Here is a 5,233-nt window from a genome sequence, read left to right on the forward strand (position 1 = left end):
ACTTTCCTATTGAGCGACAACAACCGCTGCTCTGTTGAGGGGCTCTCAAATATCACCTTGACTGAAGACCCAAGGTTGTCCCTGTGCAAGTTCATTCAAATCCAGAGGGTACAAAGTGGCCCATTACAAGTTCATTCAAATTCAGTTTGGAATGGCTAAAATCCTTGCCTTGCTGTTTTCTAGGCGTGTCTCTGTTGTTTAAAACGTAACAGAAAAAATTAAAAATGGGGGAAGTCAAGCTCCCGTCGTGCAAGTTATTTATTGAACACTTTTGAGATCTTAACACTTTAAATAAACCTATATCATATTGTCATGGACTCAGTCTAAGTACATAATAATATGGCCAATTAAAACATTAGAATCAATTAACCTTTCTTTTTAAAAAGGGTGCATTTTAGCCCCCTAGGTAAATATTCAACTAATTAAAGACAAAAACGCAGAACGAAACAAAGCTATTCTTTGCAAATGTATATTTGTGCAATGGGGCCTCCATTGGTGCTGTTCCAAGCTGTTAAATAATTATATATTTAGGACACATTACCTACATAAAAATTCGTATGAAAACATATGGAAAATTTTACAATGTGCCACAGTAGGGTTAATTATTAATCACAGCACTTCAGCAATTTCACTCTTATTTTTAAAAAATTAAAAACAATTGTATTATGGACTAATCATCTGCCCTATTCTTTCATTATGTAGAACCTGGGATCACATTAACACATTTTAAAATGGTTAGCACTATTCAGCAGAGTAAATTCCACAGCTACCTGGGGCTGTTGCAAGCCTCCAATTTTCCCTCACGTTCTCCCCTTCTTTCCCCTACCCTCTATCACTCTTTGCTCAAAGAAATCCATAGGTGTCATGGAAAACTGGCAAAACATTCATCATGACAGATGGGGCAAGACTCAAATCAGCAGCATGTCGTGTTGAAACAAAGCACTCTCTCCTTCCTCAGAGTTCCTATGCTATTTTGTTCCTACCACAATGATATGATTCTCACACACATACACACACCGTAGCAGCCGTCAACCATCTATATACTAATAGCGAAGTCAGCCAAGTCTGAGGATACTTAAATCTGGTGCCTGGAGCTGTGAAGGGGCAAGACAGATCTTTCTACAAATCTGAAAAGAAAAAAACATTGGGTGGGTTTAAAAACCCCAAAATGATAAACTGGGCACCTGTAGCTTTAAGCAATGGATTTCCTCATGGCTGTTGCTAGGCAACCACAGTATTCCAGGCTGGGTTTCTGTCAGTAAAAGGCAGAAAGAGAAGCAGGGCCCTTCCCTGGCATATTTTGGCCTTTAAGGGAGGACTCATTGGAGCAAGGCCTGAGGTTTTCCAGCTCCAGGTTGGGAAACTCTTGGGAGATTTTGTGGTAGAGTCTGAGGAGGGCAGGGTTTGGTTGGGGAGAGGAGAGGCCTCAGTGGGATATAATGCCAAGAGTCCACTCTCCAAAGCAGTCATTTTCTCCAGGGGGACACATCTCTTGTCATCTGGAGTTCAGTTGTAATTCTGGGAGATTTCCAGTGTCCCACTTGGCAGCAACCTCTAGGTGACTTGATATAACCCAACTTGCATGACTCACCTAGGTCTGGCTGCTTGCTAGTGTTCAACAGCAGCCACCCTATGAAAGCCAGTGTGGTGTAGTGGTTAGAGCTTCAGAATAGCGTCTGGGAGACCCAGGTTCAATTCCTGCAAGGAGAATCATGTGAGAAGAGAATAATGTAAGCTGCTTTGTTCTCCACTGTGGAGAAAGGTGGGGTATAAATGAAGTAAATAAATAATACATATAGCTGAAGTTGGGACGTAGATAAAAAGTAAGTTGGTGAATGGCTGAGGAGAGAATGAGGCAGGGAAAGGGGAGAGGATATGGGGGTTGCTAGAAGGGAAAGAAGAAATCGTGTGGGGAGGAGGATGGAGGGGAAATGAGGTCCCCCACTACAAGTCCTTGAGGGTTCCCTACCATGCAGATGGGCCAGGCCCAGTGGCCAGCACCACACAACTGGACCATAGTTTTCCTAGGTAAAGGCTGCTGGAGGAGGGGGGAGGAATAGGGAAAGATTAAGACCGAGGGGCAGATAAAGGTAGGTTGGCAGTCGAGTAGAAAGGAGATAGTTACAAATTCCAGGTTAGGAAATACCTGGAGATTGGGGATGGGGCCTGGGGAGGTTGGGTTTGAGGGGAGGAATCTCAGAACCGCATTTCATAAACTCCACCCTTCAAAGCAGCCATTTCTCCAGGGGAATGAGGCTTGCCAACCTCCATGTGGGGGCTGGAGATTAACAGGAATTACAACTGATCTCCAGATGACAGAGGCCAGTTTCCCTGGAGATCATGGATGCTTTGGAGGGTGGACTCTAAGGCATTATACCCTGCTGATTTCCCTTCCCTTCCCAGACCTTGCCTCCCAAGGCTCTACCCCCAAATCTCCAGGAATTTCCTAACCTGGAGCTGGAAACCATCAGAGGAAACTGATCTCTGTAGTTGGGAGATCCATTGTGATTCCGGGAGATCTCTGGTCCCCAACTAGAGGTTGGCAAAACCTAAAAAGAGAGAAGGAAGCAAAAAAAGGGAAGAGGAAATGGGGGCTTTTAGGAAAAAGGAAATAGTGGGGGAGGGGAAAATGAGATGCTTAATACTTTTCCCAGCTCCAGGGCAGGGGGAGCAGAAGCTGTCTGTACCTGTATTACAGTAAATACAATTCGGAAATCAAATGGGTTTTAAATTTTCCATCCACAGAACGTTCCTGCTCCCTCCCCCTGGCACTGCCGCCCATTAGCCTCCAAAAAATGTTGCTCCCAGGAGATCCTGAGGTATAATATAAGGGGGGTCTGCAGTGGGAAGGGGGAATCCATGGTAAATGTCAATTTTGGTCTTTTATGCATGGCTGTTTCACTCACCATCACTCCTCCGGCAACTCCGGGTCTTTGTTTGGATTATGCACGCCGTTTCCCACCGTCAGAGGTTGCCTCACTGTCCCCCTGTATTTCCCCATGTTTTGAAATTCGAGATAAAATAGGTCCCTGAAAACATGGGCAAAATGTGGGGAAATGCAGGGGGAGAGCGAGGCGACCTCTGATGGTTGGAAACGGCATGCATAATCAACACAAAGACCCGAAGTTGCCGGAGGAATGACAGCGAGTGAAACAGCCATTGCATAAAATACATTAGTCTAGATCAAACCCATTGAAAGGACTTTCTGCAAAACTTGTAGTATGGCCTTCAGCTGCCCAGTACAATTAGGGTATAAGCCAGATTTCTTCAAAGTGCTACACAAATGTTCAAGGGAAATTGAAAAAAATAAAAGGTATCCTCATGCTTCCCCTAAGAGCAGGACTACCTCCTTGGCACCATCGTAAGAAGTTCACGGTCACAGAAGTTCAAACTGCAGGACATCAGAGTAGAGGTGAACTCCCAACTATAACTGGCAATTCTAAGGCATTCAACAGTAAGAAACTTGCTCAACTGGGCACACAGGCAAGAAACAAATGAAGGTTCTATAGGATAGGTACATTAGGGACATGCAAGCAGAGACAAGTACCAACATCTTAATGTTAAAGCCCTTCTTATGACAATGACTTTCAGGATGCACACAATTATGGAGGCAACGTCCAACGCGCTCAACCAGTGACTAAAGCTCAACCAGTGACAATCCTATCAAAGCCCCTCCGTTACTGAGACTTTGGGGGTTACCGCACTTTGTATTCCCAGCTATGTATTAAGAGTTTGAAAATGTTGTAAAAAACATCGCTTTAAAAGGGTTTTTGGATACCACAGCTTATAAATGGTTGGAAGACGTCTTCACAGCTAAAGGGGCCAAAAAAAGTGCGAACAGTATTTTTTATAACGTTTTCAAACTCTTAATACATCGGTGGGAATACATAGAAAGTGCGAACAGTATTTTTTATAACATTTTCAAACTCTTAATACATTGCTGGGAATACAAGTGCGGTAACCCCCCCAGTAAGATGTTGACTGTACATATTTTTTACCTTTGCTCTATGATCAAAAAACTAGTTGTCTATCAGTCAGATCCTACATTAATTGATGTCTGAAATATGAGCAGTCAGTATGTTTAACCTAATGGGCAGCGGGATGGGATGATTATTGCTTGTAGATTAGTTGGTAAAGAACACTTATTGGTGTAGTTAGCAAGAACATTTTTTTTCAGTTGCATCTTATACACAAAACATCTTCCCTGCTAGGCTAAGCTGATCTGGCTTCGCTGATCCATGTTACTGTGACCTCAAGGCTACACTACTGTAACATTCTTTACATAGGGATGCACCTTAAAGACATTTGAGAAATTTCAATTAGTGCAAAACGCAGCTGCTTATATAGGGCTAGGATTTCTAATGAACAGCAGGGGGTACAAACAGATACTGAATCAAGTGTTGAAGATGGGGAAAAGAAGCAGCAGTAGAAATGTGGAGGCACCTGCTGATAGGGTTGCAATCCTTAGCGGGTTGCAAGCCCACCAGTGGCCCTGTGATCTTCGATGAGCAGCAATACAGGGACTGATGAATGTCTTTACCGTCCCACAACTGAGATATTTCACTAACTTGCATTATGGTGTGAATGAGGCTTCATTCCATCCTGTGTTGTCGTATTTTGCCTTTATGAGGATGGCTGATGTTTCTATGGCTAAATGCGGGGACTGACACCATCCCATTTCCATTCACCTTTAGACTTGAAGTTTGAGAATGTGTTAGTATTGGCTTCTGTTGATGGGTGGAGACAAAAAGGCTGAGGGTTTTTTCACTCCCATTTCTCTTCCCTACTGTTATATCCTTGCTTGGTCTCTTCCCTACCCCCAGGTTGCAACCCTGCTGATGGTTCCATATCCTCCTGTGCACTTACAGTGACTACTAGGTATCTAAAAGAAAAGACCGTTGTACCATAAAATAGGCATTCACAGTGTGCCTGCGAAAAGTGTCCGTCTTGGACATTATTTTACATAAGTCACTAAGCGGTAGCTAGCAGAACATTCACACAGAGGAATACACAACAGACTCTCAGAATACACTGGATTTGCGTTTAGTATCTAGCTATGTTGGTTAGTTATTTGAATCAAGGATGAGGGGGGACCTATACAGGCCTATTGGTTTAAAATGAATGGTAGCTGTGTTGCAAAATGGTTCACGCCCTACTGCTTTAAGTGCCGAAAAAGCATGTCAAGTCAATTGTCACTCTTAAAGCAAAAGCCAAGGAAACCAGAAACCGCAAG

The sequence above is a fragment of the Euleptes europaea genome, chromosome 15 (genome assembly GCF_029931775.1).
Source record: "Euleptes europaea isolate rEulEur1 chromosome 15, rEulEur1.hap1, whole genome shotgun sequence".
NCBI lineage: Eukaryota > Metazoa > Chordata > Lepidosauria > Squamata > Sphaerodactylidae > Euleptes > Euleptes europaea.